We start from the raw sequence: 18,541 nt of genomic DNA, 5'->3' as shown, positions 1-18,541 counted from the left end.
ACTCAGTGCTTTCTGAAACGTAAATCAAGCAGCTAGACAGTGATTCCTTGTGCTCAGTTCATTTATATGGTAATGAAATTAATTAAGGCATAATTGTAGATACTAATGAAAGCCACACTCAGGACCTTGAATAGGCGAGGGCTGTGCTGTAGAAACTTGTACTGTCATTTTGTTGTAAAATTCATTGCTTTTCCTAATCTTTTTATACGGGCGATAGACAGATGCGAAGATTAGTGTGGGCGGCTTTCTAACACCATCCAGCACAGTAATATGTAATCTATAATAATATAACTTTTCTTGCTGAAATTGCCAGAGTTCTTGAAACTTCCAGTCATGGATAGAAATTCAGTTTATGAAGTTGCAAAAAAAGTATACAGATGCATATGTGCATGGGTGTACGGGTATGAACATGCACATGTGGACACAAAACCATGCATGCACACGTGCCCTTAATGAATAAAGGTAACAAGGCCAGATTTTTTTTATTCATGTGTCGCTGGGTGGCCAGCATTTATTGCCCATCTCTAGTTGCCCTTGGAGGGCAATTGAGAGTTAACCACATTGCTGTGGCTCTGGCGGCACATGTAGGCCAGCCCAGGTAAGGATGGCAGATTTCCTTCCCGAAAGGACATTAGTGAACCAGGTGGGTTTTTCCAACAATCGACAATGGTTGCATGGTCATCAGTAGATTCTTAATTCCAGATTTTTTTTTAATTGAATTTAAATTCCACCATCTGCAACAGCGGGATTCGAACCCAGGTCCCCAGAACATTAGCAGAGTTTCTGGATTAATAGTGCAGCGATAGTACCATTAGCCCATCATCTCCTCCCAGTACTATCTAAAATAGTACTTCTCTATAACTTCTCTCTAACTTCAGGGACTACTTCTGAGCATCATTCTCAGAAGGAGGAAGAGCAACGGGGTGACTGGAGGAAAATGGACCGAGTATTTTAACTGTACCCCACTCCCTCTGCATTCAGCAGGCAGGAACAGAGCAGCTTGCAGCATCTGTAGCCAAGGCTGTGGCTTGAGGTGGGGGCTGGGATGTAGATGCAGCGAAAGTCATGTCAGGGCAATGAGACAGTATCTCTTTTCTTCTTACGGGCTAGGAACAGAAGTCCCGGAATACAAGTCTAATGTCGGCTTGTGGGCATAAAGCTATTGACATATTCCAGGTCGATGTAACTATTTAGGCAGAATATTTTATTTATTGTCCATCCCAAATAGCTTTTCAGAAGGTGGTGGTGAGCCACCTTCTTGAACTGCTGTGGCCATCCATTGTAGGTATACCCACAGTGTTGTTAGGAAGGTGTTCCAGGATTTTGACCCAGTAATGGTGAATGAACGGCGCTAGAGTTCCAAGTCAGGATGGTGAGTGGCTTGGGAGGTGAAATATCAGATGGTGGTGTTCCCATACATTGCTGCTCCATTCCGTCTAGATAGTGGAGGTCATGGGCTTGGACAGTGTTGTCGAAGAACCCTTGGTGAATTTCTGCAATGCATTTTGCCGATAGTACACACTGCTGCCTTTGTGTATCGTTGGTGAACGGAGTGAGTGTTTAAGTTGATGGATGGGATGCCAATCAAGTGGGCTGCTTTGTCCTGAATGGTGTCGAGCTTCTTGAGTGTTGCTGGAGTTGGATCCATCCAGGCAAGTGGAGAGTATTCCATCACACTCCTGGCATGTGCTTTGTAGGTGGTGGACAGGTGAGTTACTCACCACCAAATCCTCAGCTTCTGACCTGTTCTTGAAGCCAGATCATCCCGGTACCTAAAAAAAAGCAAGCAGTACGCTGTGGTAAACCACTGTTAGCTTATTACCTGTATATGTGACATGCCTGGACACATCCCTGCCGGTCCTACCCGAGACTCCCCCCCCACCCCCCCCCCCACCCCCCCCCGGTCCAGTCCAGGTATAAAGGCAACTGCTCCCCACCCCCCCTGCATCAGTCTGGACCAGTTCATCGGCATGGGTATGCTCCAAGTCTTTTGCTAATAAAAGCCTATTTGTTCTTGCATACAAACTAGTCTTTGCTCGATTGATGGTGCATCATACGCCTTAATGACTATCGGCCGGTGGCTCTGACATCCGTCATTATGAAGTGCTTCGAAGGTTAGTCATGATACGAATCAATTCCAGCTTCTCGGACTACCTGGATCCACTACAATTTGCCTACCGCTGCAACAGGTCCACAGCAGACGCCATCTCCCTGGCCCTGCACTCAATCTGGAACACCTAGATAACAAGGACACCCACGTCAGACTTCTATTTATTGACTACAACTCAGCCTTCAACACTATTATTCCCACGAAACTCATCTCCAAACTCCGTGGCCTGGGCCTCAGCACCTCCCTCTGCAACTGGATCCTGAACTTCCTAACCCACAGACCACAATCAGAAGACTAAGGAAATTTGCCATGTCAGCTACAACTCTCAACAACGTTTACAGATGCACCATAGAAAGCATTCTTTCTGGTTGTATCACAGCTTGGTATGGCTCCTGCTCTGCCCAAGACCGCAAGGATCTACAAAAGGTCGTGAATGTAGCCCAATTCGTCACGATAACCAGCTTCCCATCCATTGACTCTGTCTACACTTCCCGCTGCCTCGGCAAAGCAGCCTGCATAATTAAGGACCCCACACAACCCGGACATTTTTTCTTTCACCTTCTTCCCTCGGGAAAAAGATACAAAAGTCTGAGGTCACTCCTCCACGATCATCCTCAACACCGGTGCCCCACAAGGCTGTGTTCTCACTCCCCTACTATACTCCTTATACACCTATGACTGTGTGGTCAAATTCCCCTCCAATTCAATTTTCAAGTTTTCTGACGACACCACCGTAGTGGGTCGGATCTCAAACAATGACGAGACAAAGTACAGGAATGAGATAGAGAATCTGGTGAACTGGTGTGGCAACAATAATCTCTCCCTCAATGTCAACAAAACGAAGGAGATTGTCATCAACTTCAGGAAGCGTAAAGGAGAACATGCCCCTGTCGACATCAACAGGGACGAAGTAGAAAGGGTCGAGAGCTTCACGTTTTTATGTGTCTAGATCACCAACAATATGTCCTGGTCCCCCCATGCCAACACTTTAGTTAAGGGAGCCCACCAACGCCTCTACTTTCTCAGAAGACTAAGGAAATTTGGCATGTCAGCTACGACTCTCAACAACTTTTACAGATGCACCATAGAAAGCATTCTTTCTGGTTGTATCACAGCTTGGTGTGGCTCCTGCTCTGCCCAAGACTGCAAGGATCTACAAAAGGTCGTGAATGTAGCCCAATTCGTCACGATAACCAGCTTCCCATCCATTGACTCTGTCTACACTTCCCGCTGCCTCGGCAAAGCAGCCAGCATAATTAAGGACCCCACACACCCCGGACATTTTTTCTTTCACCTTCTTCCCTCGGGAAAAAGGTACAAAAGTCTGAGGTCACGTACCAACCGACTCAAGAACAGCTTCTTCCCTGCTGCTGTCAGACTTTTGAATGGACTTACCTCGCATTAAGTTGATCTTTCTCTACACCCTAGCTATGACTGTAACCCTACATTCTGCACTCTCTCATTTCATTCTCTATGAACGGTATGTTTTGTCTGTATAGCGTGCAAGAAACAATACCTTTCACTGTATGTTAATACATGTGACAATAATAAATCAAATCAAAATCAAATCAAATCAAATCAAATCTAGCTGGTCCAATTCAGTTTCTGATAAATGGTAACCCCCAGGATTTTAGTAGAGTCATCCAGGCTCAAAACTGTGGGCGGGATTTTAAGGCCTCGCTCGCCCCAAAACCGTAAAATCCCACCTGAGGTCAATGGACAGTTCCATTGTCTGTCACCCGCCTACTCCAATTGCATGGCGGGTGGGCCGATCAAATCCTGGTCTATTTCTCTCTCCACTGATGCTACCAGACCTACTGAGTTTTTCCAACATTTTCTGTTTTTGTTATGATTATGTTAATAAAGGGGGATTCAATGATGACAATGCCATTCATGGAAAGCTAATTAAATTCTCTTTTGTTGGAGATGGTCGTTGCCTGGCACTTGTGTGACGTGAATGTTACTTGCCACTTATCGGACCACGCCCAAATATCATCCATTTATCAAAGCTTTGACAAAGGGTCATCTGGACTCGAAATGTCAGCTCTTCTCTCTCCTTACAGCTGCTGCCTGACCTGCTGAGATTTTCCAGCGCTTTCTCTTTTGGTTTCAGATTCCAGCATCCGCAGTAATTTGCTTTTATCATCCATGTCTTGGCTACAGACTGTTTCAGTATCTGAGGAGTTGTGAATGGTGCTGAACATTGTCCACTCATCAACAAACATTCCCACGTCTGACCTTATGATGGAGGGAAGATTATTGATGAAGCAGTTGAAGATGGTTGGGTCTAGGACACTACCCTGAGGAGCGCCTTCAGTGATGTCCCGGGACTGAGATAATTGACTTCAAACAATCACAACTATCTTCCTCTGTTCTAGGTATGGCTTCAATCAGCCAAGAATTTTCCTCTTGATTCCCATTAACTCCAGTTTTGCTAAGGCTCCTTGATGCCACACTCGTTCAAATGCTGCCTTGATGTCAAGGGCAGTCACTCTCACCTTGCCTCTGGAGTTCAGCTGTTTTGTCCAAGTTTGGACCAGGGCTGTAATGCGCTCGGGAGCTGAGTGACCCTGGCGAAACCCAAACTGAGCATCAGTGAGCAGGTTGAATAATAAAGTGAACGACAAAACCAAAGATAAATTGTATATATATTTGAACAGGAAGGATACAAAATGAGACAGGAAAAGGGTAAGGAAATAGGATTAGTGAGGAGTTGTGAATGGTGCTGAACATTGTACACTCATCAACTCCAAGTGAAGATGCAGCAGACACAATGAACCAAAGGATTTCCTTTTACAGGTAAATCCTGTTTTAACGAAATGAGTTCATTCCGTAGAAAAACCGGTATTGTGGCGTTCACCCTTAGAATTATAGTAAAGTACACAAAGATATTAATATCATTGGAGGTCATGGGAAACAAATGTGTTGATTATTGAACTGGGAGGTGTGTGATTTTATGTGTTTGAGGGGAGCAGCTATCCCCACAGCCTGCGTTACTGTCGGTTTACAACCCAATCACTCTCCTTCTGTAAAACCAGCAGTTTTGGTAAAAGAAAATGCTACATAAATTGGGGTTTACCTGTAATACAACAATCTTTATTGCTCTACTTTGTTGGGTTTCAATAGGGAAGACTACTGAACACCGATTCTATATAAACGCACAGTGATTCCTGAAAATGGATTCGATTAATCTTTGCAAAATTAACTGGAGTAAAGCGGGTACAGGTACTTGACTGATTTTTAAAAGTACCGGTCAGTAGGCTGAGTTTCCAAAGAAAAAGCCTTAGCATCAATCTTTCTTTTACTACCTGGCATTGGGTTAAAGGGGCATTCAATTGGTCTTCTCAGCACAGTTCCTGGCCAAGCCGATATATTTTTGTTATTCCTTCTCCAAACATTCAATGGGCTGCAATTAAAATTCATCTTGTGGAGCATTGAATGGATATTTGTACTTTGAACAAAAAAATTCCCTCAGTTAGGTGCCCGCCTATGAAAAAAAAATGCAACCGTTTCCCTGGCATCAGGAGCTTGTTGAAGAGATTGGTAAACAGGCTGGTGCTAGGGGGACAGGAGTAGGAGCCGGTCGTATGATCTGCTTTTGAGAAGAGAGGCTGTGAATGACTCCCAAGGGCAGGATGTTTTGAACAGTGGGGTTTCCTGTCCTGCCACCTAAAGAGTCAACTCAGGACACAGGTATTCAGCCTCCGATCTTCCGGTAAGCATTCTCCAAGGCGGCCTTCAAGACACATGACAACGCAGACACCAACACCAGCTGCCCCTTGGTCATTTAATATTCATAGTAACTAGAAACAGAAGTAGGCCATTTGGCCCTTCGAGGCTGCTCCGTCATTCATTATGATCATGACTGATCATCAAATTCAATATCCTGATCCCGCCATCCCCCCATATCTCTTAATCCCTTTAGCCCCAAGAGCTGTATCTAATTTCTTCCTAAAATCACGCGTTTTGGCCTCAAATGTTGTGGCCTTGCTCAGTGCAGCGTTAGTTGACAAAGGGTGAAACTTGCTGTCTCACCAAAAGGGTGAGACATCTGGGGAGGAAGTCCTGCCTTTGAGGGCTGCCAGCCAATCGGATGGCTGGCTGTTCAGTAGTACCAGCAGCACCAGGCTTGGGAGGTGGCCAACAGTCCCTGAAGGAGAGGAGTTAATGGAGCCTGGAATGAGGGCAAGTGTGGGGTATCAACAGGAGCTGGCTAGCAAGCCTCAACAAGGGGGGTGAGGGGATTGAGGAGGGTTGGGTTTGAGAAGGTGGGGATCAGTGTTTGGGGGGGGGGGGGGTGTTATTGCCTCTGATGGGCACAGGAGAATCCCAAAGGAGATATCCCACGCTTTGTCCGACAACCAGTCTGTTCAGCTAAAGCTCCTGAGTGACTTGGCGTGTGACTCTCACTGCCATGAAATGACACTACTGTGCCTTTAAGAAATGTATTTTAATCATGTCACTTTGCAGGATGTTTCTAGCAGGACCTGGAAGCTGTCGGCACCGGGATGGCTGTAACCGGTGTCTTCTAATTGTTACTGAAACAATATAATGGACAACATGCTGATTTTTATCTGGACTAATGCAGTGTTTCTGTGGTTTTATGGTCCTTTAGGGTTTGATGTGTGGAGCTTGATTTAGGGTTGATTGACAGGTCAGGTGATATGTCTGGGGACAGTTAAAGTCCAGGTTTATAGTTTTGGTTTAGTTGCTTTTAGAAGCTGGTGGAAGTAGGCAGTTTCTCTCTGTCTCTCTCTCTCTCCAGGAGAGTGCCAAAGGCTCCGGGACTGGGATGCCTCAGAGATTTGTTCCAACGTTCAAAAGACCGGGTAACAGCAGGTGTTAGAAAGCTTCAAAATCCAGCATCATATGAGCATACTTGTTTCTGTGCCAAGTCTAGAGATGGGTGTGTGCCTATGAGATGCTGTTTGACTTGGAATAACATAGATAGCTATCTGATAAGGTTTATACTGTATGTTTAAATCTTGCAATTGACAAAAGTTATGCTAATTTCTTTTTGTTATATTTTAACATATCCTGGAATTCCCTCCCTAACGGCATTGTGGGTCAACCCACAGCACATGGACTGCAGCGATTCAAGAAGGCAGCTCACCACCATCTTCTCAAGGGCAACTAGGGATGGGCAATAATGCTGGCCAGCCAATGGCGCCCATGTCCCACGAATGAATTTTTAAAAACTGTGTTCTTAAATAAACTTTGTTTGATAAAGTCCAAAAGATGTGCGGGTTCGGTGCATTGGCCATGCTAAATTGCACCTTAGTCTCATAGGATGTGTAGGTCAGTGGGGTTAGTGGGGTAAATATGCGGTAAATATGTGTAGGTTAGTGGGGTAAATATGTGGGATTACGGGGACAGGGCCTGGGTGGGGTTGTTGTCAGTGCAGACTCGTTGGGCCGAATGGCCTCCTTCTGCACTGTAGGATTCTATGATTCTATTCTATGAAAAGCTTCCGAGCGGGTCACTTGAATCATATCTGGAGTGAAACACTTTAAGCTCACCTGTGTCAAATTCAAATGTAAAAACTTAGGGACTAGGCTATCTTCAGAAAACACCTTGGAGTTTCTGGCCTGCGTTTTACCATGAGTAAAATAATGATGGGGCTGAGATTCGGCATTTAAGTGGCCATTAATTTGCCTGTACTGTATCTATGACTCTCCCTGCTTTCAAACGCCCCGTAAGAAGTTTAACAACACCAGGTTAAAGTCCAACAGGTTTATTTGGTTCAAACGCCCCAACAGGGAACTCGACTGTAAAACTTCATCCTATGTCTGGAATCATTTACTTATACATTGTTCATTGGGAAAACCATGTTTGTTTCCACTTGAAAAGTGTTTTGCTTATTTTATTTGATATCTCCAGAAATCTACTCAGGGCAATAGTGCAGATTTCACACATTCAAAGGCACTTTAATAATCCCTAGCCTTTAATCCAGAAGCTCAGCTAATGTTCTGGGGATCCGGGTTCAAATCCCACCACGGCAAATGGTGGAATTTGAATTCAATAAAAAAATATCTGGAATAAAGAATTTACCGATAACCATGAAACCATTGTTGATTGTTGGAAAACCCATCTGGTTCGCTGATGTCCTTTAGGGAAGGAAATCTGCCTCTCTTACTTGGCCTGGCCTACATGTTACTTCAGAGCCACAGCAATGTGGTTGACTCTCAACTGTCCTCGGGCAACTAGGGATGGGCAATCAATGCGGACCAGCCAGCGACGCCCATGTCCCACGAATGAATTTTTTAAAAACTTGACTAAGAAAAGTAACAGCCATTAGCCCACAAATTATCTACCTGCCACTTGGGTGTTGCTGTTCGGCCATCAACAGGATTGAAAATCAGAGCTGATGTCTGCAACGAGTGGCTAATCGACAATGGGCAATGCCTCTTTTACACCAAGAAGTTAGTTTAAAATCTATCCCATGATGTGGTTAGAGGCGCAAATGAATGTCAAGGCCAAAGTGAAGTGTGTAACCAGGAGAACCAACATCTGGATACCCTGAAAACCTCCATTATTCAAAAGGCAAATGAACAGCTGATGGAAGCTTCAGAGAGATGTCAGCCATGTCACCTGAGCCAGCCCGAATCCCATTCTCACCACAAGAATTATCATCAAGCAAGTCCTCATAATAACATTTCCAAGATTCACACTGACAACCAAGTTGTTGGCCAAACATTCATTCTCTTTGTAGCTCCTAAAGAATTCCATTCCAAAACCATTGAAAAACTTAAAATTAAAATAAATGCGAGGTTATACACTTTGGAGGAAATAATAACAAATGGGATTACTATCTCAATGGAAACACATTAAAACATGCTACCGTGCAAAGGGACCTGGGGGTCCTTGTGCATGAGATGCAAAAGCCCAGTCTGCAGGTACAACAGGTGATCAAGAAGGCAAATGGGATGTTGGCCTATATCGCAAGGAGGATAGAATATAAAAGCAGGGATGTCTTGATGCACCTGTACAGGGCATTGGTGAGGCCGCAGCTGGAATACTGTGTGCAGTATTGGTCCCCTTATATGAGGAAGGATATATTGGCATTGGAGGGAGTGCAGAGAAGGTTCACCAGGTTGATACCGGAGATGAGGGGTTTGGATTATGAGGAGAGGCTGAGGAGATTGGGTTTGTACTCGTTGGAGTTTAGAACATAGAACATAGAACATAGAAAGCCACAGCACAAACAGGCCCTTCGGCCCACAAGTTGCGCCGATCACATCCCCACCTCTAGGCCTATCTATAGCCCTCTATCCCATTAAATCCCATGTACTCGTCCAGAAGTCTCTTAAAAGACCCCAACGAGTTTGCCTCCACCACCACCGACGTCAGCCGATTCCACTCACCCACCACCCTCTGAGTGAAAAACTTACCCCTGACATCTCCTCTGTACCTACCCCCCAGCAGGAAAGATGAGGGGGGATCTTATGGAGACTTATAAGATAATGCGGGGGCTGGATAGGGTGGAGGCGGAGAGATTCTTTCCACTTAGTAAGGAAGTTAAAACTAGAGGACACAGCCTCAAAATAAAGGGGGGTCGGTTTAAGACAGAGTTGAGAAGGAACTTCTTCTCCCAGAGGGTGGTGAATCTCTGGAATTCTCTGCCCACTGAGGTGGTGGAGGCTACCTCGCTGAATATGTTTAAAGCGCGGATGGATGAATTCCTGATCGGTAAGGGAATTAAGGGTTATGGGGATCAGGCGGGTAAGTGGTACTGATCCACGTCAGATCAGCCATGATCTTATTGAATGGCGAGGCAGGCTCGAGGGGCTAGATGGCCTACTCCTGCTCCTATTTCTTATGTTCTTATGTTCTTATATAGGCGTATAATTAACCTCACATCGCTGAATTATGGTTTCTCATGCATTCAACTCCTGTCATCTGCTTCATTCAAAAGTACAAGAATGTGACATTTACAATGTTAACTGCCAAATATGTCAATCTTCCAACTTGACATCATGAGTATTAAGCAATGGAAGTCATCAATGAAGATGCTGCCAAAATTATAGTGAAAGAGGACATAGTGGAGATCCTGGATAACTGGAAAGTGATAACCTGAGGTATTAGAAAGGCTGGCTACACTTAAAGTTGATAAGTCTCAGGACAGAATGGGATGCAATCAAAGAGGCAAGTAAGGGTGGAAATTATGTGAGCATTGGCCGCAATCTTTCAATTCACCTTCCATATCAGGATGGTGCCAGAGGACTGGAGAATTTCGAATGTTATACCCTAATTTTAAAAAAGGGTTCAAAAGTAAGCCCAACTGCCATAGGTCAGTCAGTTCAATTTAAGAGGAGGTAGAGGCAGCATGGAAATATTGCTGAACTAGTAATCCAAAACCCAACTAATGCTCTGGGGAAATGGATTCAAATCCCACCATGGCAGTTGGTGGATTTTAAATTCAATTAATAAATTAAAATAAAGCTAGTCTCAGTAATGGTGACCCTGACAACTATCATTGATGTAAAATCCTACCTGGTTCACTAACATCCTTTCGGGAGGGAAATCTGCCATCCTTACATAGTCTGGCCTACATGTGACTCAATATTAACTTAACTACCCGTTGAAATGGTCTAGCAGGCCACTCAGTTCGAGGGCAATTAGAGATGGATAACAAACGCTGGCCTTGCCAATGATGGTCTCATCGCATGAAAGGAAAGTTTAACCTCAATGTTGTGAAAGCTTTTAGAATCAATAATGCGGGACAAAGTTATCACTTGGACAAGTGTGGATTCATTAAGGAAAGGCAACATGTTAAAGGCAAAACATGTTTCCCGTTCCCTTTATTCTTTCATGATGTACGGGCATCACTGGCTGGCATTTGCTGCCCATCCCAGGTTGCCCTTGAACTGAGGATAGTTAATTAACCACATTGCTGTGGCTCTGGAGTCACAGTGAGCCTACGCACACCAGTGGGAGAGAGACTGCAGCCGGAGCGAGGCCCAGCCAGTGTGAGTGCATCGGAAATTTGGAGCTGAGTAGGAATTTGGTGCTGAGGGGAAAGGAGTGGAGAGGCAGACCTGTGAGAGAGGCTCGAGGGCAAGTGGGAGGCAGAAGAAATCGAACCGTGACATCACAGCCAGCAGATAAATTATGGGCTGGTGACTGGTAAGGAGTTTTTCTTTCCTTTTTTCTCTTTTTTCCCCAGGCATTGTAGTTGTTGTAGTAAGGTAACTTAAGGGTTAAGTCATGGCAGGAGATCCCAGACCCGTGTCATGCTCCTCTTGTGCGATGTGAGAATTCAGGGACCCTTCCAATGCCCCTGTCTCCTTCATGTGCAGGAAGTGTGTTCAACTGCAGCTCCTGTTAAACCGCTGGACGACTCTGGAGCTGCGGGTGGATTCACTTTGGAGCATCCGCGATGCAGAGGAAGTCGTGGCTAGTTCAGTGAGTTGGTCACACCACAGATAAACATCACTGAGGCAGAGAGGGAATGGGTGACCACCAGACAGAGGAAGAGTAGGAAGGCACTGCAGGGGTCCCCTGTGGACATCTCCCTCCAAAACAGATTGATGCGCGATTAATTCACTCAGGAGGCTGGATCGTACCCGAGAAATAAAGGCTTTTATTAGCAACAAGAATAGAGCATACTGCTTAACAATACAATCCCAGACTAAAGGGTCACTAGGAAGTGCAGTGACCTTTATACTCCTATAGGAAGGCAGAGCCAACCGGAGTGTACCACAGAACAATACCAACAGGTGGAACACCCCAACCCTAACCCCAACAGTAACAAGAGTAACATATGTACAAGTACCCATAGTGGTAACCATCTATGGTTCACCACACAGATATACTGTTTTGGATACAGTTGGGGGAGATGACTCACCAGGGAAGGTGGCAGCAGCCCAGGTTGATGGCACCATGGCTGGCTCTGCTGAGGGAAAATTTAGCAAGGACAATTTACCTAACCAGCGCGTCTGTCAGACTGTGGGAGGAAACTGGAGCACCCGGAGGAAACCCACGCAGACACGGGGAGAATGTGCATGCTGGCCTTCATTGGTCGTGACGTTGAGTATAGGAATTGTAAAATCATGTTGCAGCTGTAGAAGACTTTGGTTAGGCCGCATTTGGAGCATTGTGTACAATTCTTGTCACCACACTACCGGAAGGGTGTTGATGCATTAGAAAGGATGCAGAAGAGATTTACCAGGATGTCGCCTGGTTTGGGGGATATGGACTATGAAGAAAGGTTGAACAAACTTGGATTGTTTCCTTTGGAGCGTCAGAGGATGAGGGGGACCTGACAAGAGGTTTACAAGATTATGACAGGCTTAGAGTGGATAGTCAGAGTCTTTTTCCCAGAGCTGGAGGATCAATTTCTCAAGGGCATAGGTTGAGAGTGAGAGGGGGAAAGTTTAAAAGAGATGTAAGGGGCAAGTTTTTCACACAGACGGTGGTGAATGCCTGGAACGCGCTGCCAGAAGAAGTGGTGGAAGCAGATGCTATAACAACAGTTAAGAGGCATCTGGATAGATACATGAATAGGCAGGGAATAGAGGGATATGGACCACATAGAGGCAAGAAAATATTAGATTAGAGAGGCATCTGAGTCGGCACAGAGTTGGTGGGCTGAGGGGCCTGTTCCTGTGCTGTATTGTTCTTTGTTCTTTGTAGGCCAGACCAGGTAAGGACAGCAGATTTCCTTCCCTGAAGGATATTAGTGAACCAGATGGGTTTTTACAACAAACATTGTCGAGGTTACCATTACTGAAACAAGCTTTATATTCCAGATTTATTAATTAATTCTTCAATTCCATCAATTACAATGGTGTGATATGAACCCATATCCCCAGAGCAATATCTGGGCCTCTGTATTACTAGTTCAGCAATATTATCTGTGCACAATCACCTCTTGCCAGATTGAGTTTCTCTCTCCACAGATGCTGCCAGACTTGCTGAATATTTCCAGCATTTTCTGTCTTTGTTTCAGATTTCCAGCATCTGCAATATTTTTTTTTATTATAGTAGTGATGAACATTTGTTTTCAGGAGAATAGTATACAGCGTAGTATCCCAGAGACTTCTGCTTTCGTTGATATATATAATAACAACCTAGTTTTGGAGTTGCAGGGCACAATATCAAAATTTACAGATGACACAAAACTTAGACCTTTCGGCCTATCGAATCTGCTCCACTATTCAATGAAATGATGACTGATCTGATGTGATAATCCGCAACTCCACTTTCCTGCCTTATCCCCATAACCCTTGATTCCCTTACTGATTAAAAATCTGTCTAACTCAGCCTTGAACATACTTAACATCCTAGCCTCTACAGCCCTCTGCGGTTAGGAGTTCCACAGATTCACTACCCTCTGAGAGAAAAGATTCCTCCTCACGTTCATCTAAAATGGGTGATTCCTTACTCTGAGATTATGCCCTCTGGTTCTAGACTCTCCCACAAAGGAAATCAAGCTTTCAACATCTACCCTGCCCAGCCCCTGAGAATCCTATATGTCTCAATAAGGAGCCTCTCATTCTTCTAAACTCCAATGAGTATAGACCCAATCTCCTCAGAAGAAAATCCCTCCAAACTCAGGACCAACCCTAGTGAACCTTCCATAGAACCATAGAAAATTACAGCTCAGAAACAGGCCTTTTGGCCCTTCTTGTCTGTGCTGAACCATTTTTTGCCTAGTCCCACTGACCTGCACTTGGACCATATCCTTCCACACCCCTCTCATCCATGAACCCGTCCAAGTTTTTCTTAAATGTTAAAAGTGACCCCGCATTTACCACTTTATCCGGCAGCTCATTCCACACTCCCACCACTCTCTGCGTGAAGAAGCCCCCCCTAATATTCCCTTTAAACTTTTCTCCTTTCACCCTTAACCCATGCCCTCTGGTTTTTTTCTCCCCTAGCCTCAGCGGAAAAACCCTTCCCTGGACTTCCTCCAATGCCGGTATATCTTTCCTTAGATAAGGAGACCAAAATTGTTCACAGAGTTCCAGGTACAGTCAAACTAGTGCTTTGTATAGTTTTAGCAAGACTTCCCTATTTTTATGCTCCATTCCCTTTGAAATAAAGGCCAACATTCCGTTTGCCTTTTCTATTCACTGTTGAGCTTGCATGCTAGCTTTTTGTGATTTATGCACAAGGACCACCAAATCCCTCTGAGCTGCAGCTTTCTGCAGTCTTTCTCCAATTAAATAACATTCAGCTCCTTTATTCATCCTACCAAAGTGCATAACTTCACATTTTCCTACATTATGCTCCATCTGCCAAGTTTTTGCCCACTTGTCTGTATCCCTCTTAAGAGTCTTTCTTTTCATCCTCACCACTTGTCTTCCCATCTATTATTGTGTAATCCGCAGACTTGGCAATAGTACATTCACTTCCCTCATCTAAGTCATTAATATATATTGTAAATAATTGTGGCCCCAGCACTGATCCCTGTGGCACTTCACTAGTTACAGGCTGTCATCGTGAAAATGTTCCTCTTATCCAAACTCATTGTCTTCTATCAGTTAGCCAATCCTCTATCCGTGCTAATATACTACCCCCAACGACACGAGCTCTTAACTTTTTAAGTTGCCTTTTGATTTTGATTTGATTTGATTTATTATTGTCACATGTATTAGTATACAGTGAGAAGTATTGTTTCTTGCGCACTATACAGACAAAGCATACCGTCCATAGGGAAGGAAAGGAGAGGGTGCAGAATGTAGTGTTACAGTCATAGCCAGGGTGAAGAGAAAGAACAACTTAATGCAAGGTGCATCCATTCAAAAGTCTGAAGGCAGCAGGGAAGAAGCTGTTCTTGAGTTGGTTGGTGCACATCCTCAGACTTTTGTATCTTTTTCCCGATGGAAGAAGGTGGAAGAGAGAATGTCCAGGGTGTGTGTGGTCCTTAATTATGCTGGCTGCTTTTTTGAGTGTAGACAGAGTCAATGGGTGGGAGGCTGGTTTGTGTGATGGATTGGGCTTCATTCACTACCCTTTATAGTTTCGTGCTGTTTTGGATAGAACAAGAGCCATACCAAGCTGTGATACAACCAGAAAGAATGCTTTCTATGGTGCGTCTATAAAAGTTGGTTAGAGTTGTAGCGGACATGCCAAATTTCCTTAGTTTTCTGAGAAAGTAGAGGTGTTGGTGGGCTTTCCTAACTATAGTGTTAGCATGGGGGGACTAAGACAGGTTGTTGGTGATCTGGATACCTAAAACCTTGAAGCTCTCGACCATTTCTATTTCAACCCCATTGAGGCATGTCCTCCACTACGCTTCCTGAAGTCGATGACTATCTCCTTCATTTTGTTGACATTGAGGGAGAGATTATTGTCATCGCACCAGTTCACCAGGTTCTCTATCTCATTCCTGTACTCTGTCTCATCATTTTTTGAGATCCGACCCACTACGGTGGTGTCAAACAAAGAACAAAGTACAAAGAACAGTACAGTACAGGAACAGGTCCTTCGGCCCTCCACGCCTGTACCCATCACTTGTCCTATCCAGACCAACCGCTTATATCCCTCTATTCCCTGTCTGGTCATGTGTCTATCCAGATAAGTCTTAAATGTCGCTAACGTATTGCCTCAACCACCTCGCTTGGCAGCGCATTCAAGACCCCCACAACCCCTCTGTGTAAAAAACTTCAACAAACTTGTGTCATCAGCAAACTCAAAAATCGAGTCAGAGGGGAATTTGGCCACACAGGCATAGGTGTATAAGGAGTATAGTAGGGGGCTCAGAACACAGCCTTGTGGGGCACCGGTGTTGAGGATGATCATGGAGGAGGTGTTGTTGCCTATCCTTACTGATTGTGGTCTGTGAGTTAGGAAGTTCAGGATCCAGTCGCAGAGGGAGGAGCCGAGCCACGGAGTTTGGAGATGAGTTTCATAGGAATAATGGTGTTGAAGGCTGAGCTGTAGTCAATAAATAGGAGTCTGCCATAGATATCTTTGTTATCTACTTTGTGCAGTACCTTACTGAATGGACTTGCGGATAGCGAAGAGCATTGTCGGGCAATACAGCAGGATATAGATAGGCTGGAAAATTGGGCGGAGAGGTGGCAAATGGAGTTTAATCCGGATAAATGCGAAGTGATGCATTTTGGAAGAAATAATGTAGGGAGGAGTTATACAATAAATGGCAGAGTTATCAGGAGTATAGAAACACAGAGGGACCTAGGTGTGCAAGTCCACAAATCCTTGAAGGTGGCAACACAGGTGGAGAAGGTGGTGAAGAAGGCATATGGTATGCTTGCCTTTATAGGACGGGGTATAGAGTATAAAAGCTGGAGTCTGATGATGCAGCTGTATAGAACGCTGGTTAGGCCACATTTGGAGTACTGCGTCCAGTTCTGGTCGCCGCACTACCAGAAGGACATGGAGGCGTTAGAGAGAGTGCAGAGAAGGTTTACCAGGATGTTGCCTGGTATGGAGGGTCTTAGCTATGAGGAGAGATTGGGTAAACTGGGGTTGTTCTCCCTGGAAAGACAGAGAATGAGGGGAGATCTAATAGAGGTGTACAAGATTATAAAGGGGATAGATAGGGTGAACGGTGGGAAGCTTTTTCCCAGATCAGAAGTGAAGTTCACGAGTGGTCACGGGCTCAAGGTGAGAGGGGCGAAGTATAACTCAGATATTAGAGGGATGTTTTTTACACAGAGGGTGGTGGGGGCCTGGAATGCGCTGCCAAGTAGGGTGGTGGAGGCAGGCACGCTGACATCGTTTAAGACTTACCTGGATAGTCACATGAGCAGCCTGGGAATGGAGGGATACAAACGATTGGTCTAGTTGGACCAAGGAGCGGCACAGGCTTGGAGGGCCGAAGGGCCTGTTTCCTGTGCTGTACTGTTCTTTGTTCTTTGTTGAATGCTTTTAGGAAATCCAAGTATGTGACATCTGCTGGTTCCCCTTTATCTATCCTGCTCCATTACCACCTTAAAGAATTCGGATAAGTTTGACAGGCATGATATCCCCACTTGAAAATATTGCAAACTGTGAGAAAGATCGTGATAGACCTCACTATACTTGGAATGTTGGAAAGGGCAGACAGGTAACAGATGAAATTTACTGCAGAGAAGTACAAAGTGACACATTCTGGTGGAAAGAACAAGGAGATGAAAATAAGGTGAGAGGTCGAGGCTGGAATTCTGTGGTCTCGTACGCCCCACCACCGCTCCCAGCGAGAACGGAGAATTTGGTGCTCAGCAAAACTCCATTCACTGCAGCGGGACTGGAGAATCCCAGCCATGGGTGAGGTCAGAGAATTCTGATCCTAATTTTAAAAGAGGAACAGAAGCAGCAGGACATGGCAATTGTTGACAGTGGCAGGGCAGGTTGAAGAAATTGTTAAAACGGCATGCAGGACCCTGGGCTCTATAACTAGGGGTAGACAGCAGAAAAGCAGCAGGTTATGGTGAGCTTTTAAATTAACACTGGTTAGGCCTCAGCTGGGATATAGTGTATGATTCTGGGAACTGTACTTCAGGAAGGACGTGAAAATTTTAGGAAGGGTGCAAAAAAGATTTCCGATTCTAGGATTGCTTCCAGTGATAAGAAGCTTCAGTTACATGGATAGATTAGTGAAGGATTGCTTCCCTTAAAGAAGACAAAGTGGCTTTCAAAGTCCTTGCAGGGCCAGGACACAGTAGATAAGATGAAACTTACACCCCAAGAACTGCAACGGTTCAAGAAGGCAGCTCACCACCATTTCTTCAAAGGTAATTAGGAATGGGCAATAAGAATGCTGGCCTAGCCAGCGACGCCCTCATCCCATGAAAGAATCAATAAAAAGGTGAGGACAGGATTGAGTTCAGTTGCTTCACAACCACTGCAAAGCACACAAAGGGACACTTGGACAAGATATTAGAAACATAGAAACATAGAAACTAGAAGCAGGACTAAGCCATTCGGCCCTTCGAGCCTGCTCCGCCATTCATTTTGATCACAGCTGATCATCAAATTCAATATCCTGATCTTCCCCTTCCCCCCATATCCCTTGATCCCTTTAGCCCCAAGAGATATATCTAATTCCTTCTTGAAATCACACAACGTTTTGGCCTTAACTACTTTCTGTGGTAGTGAATTCCACACATTCACCACCCTCTGGGTGAAGAAATTTCTCCTCACCTCAGTTCTAATCCCCAAGCTATGACCCCTAGTTCTGGGCTCGGCCACCATAAGGAACATTCTTTCTGAAACTACCCTGTCTAATCCTGTTAAATTTTAATGAGTTTCTATGAGAATCCCTCTCACTCTTCCAAACTCCAATGAATATAATCCTAACTGACTTACTGTCTCCTCATATGATAGACCTGCCATCCCAGGAATCAGCCTGGTAAACTTTCACTGCACTCCTTCTATAGCAAGAATATTCTCCCTGTGTCTGCATGGGTTTCTTCTGGGTGCTTTGGTTTCCTCTCACAGTCCAAAGATGTGTGAGTTGGATGGATTGGCCATGCTAAA

Source organism: Mustelus asterias, chromosome 1 (genome assembly GCF_964213995.1).
Source record: "Mustelus asterias chromosome 1, sMusAst1.hap1.1, whole genome shotgun sequence".
Classification (NCBI taxonomy): Eukaryota; Metazoa; Chordata; class Chondrichthyes; order Carcharhiniformes; family Triakidae; genus Mustelus; species Mustelus asterias.
This window is presented reverse-complemented; position numbering follows the sequence as displayed.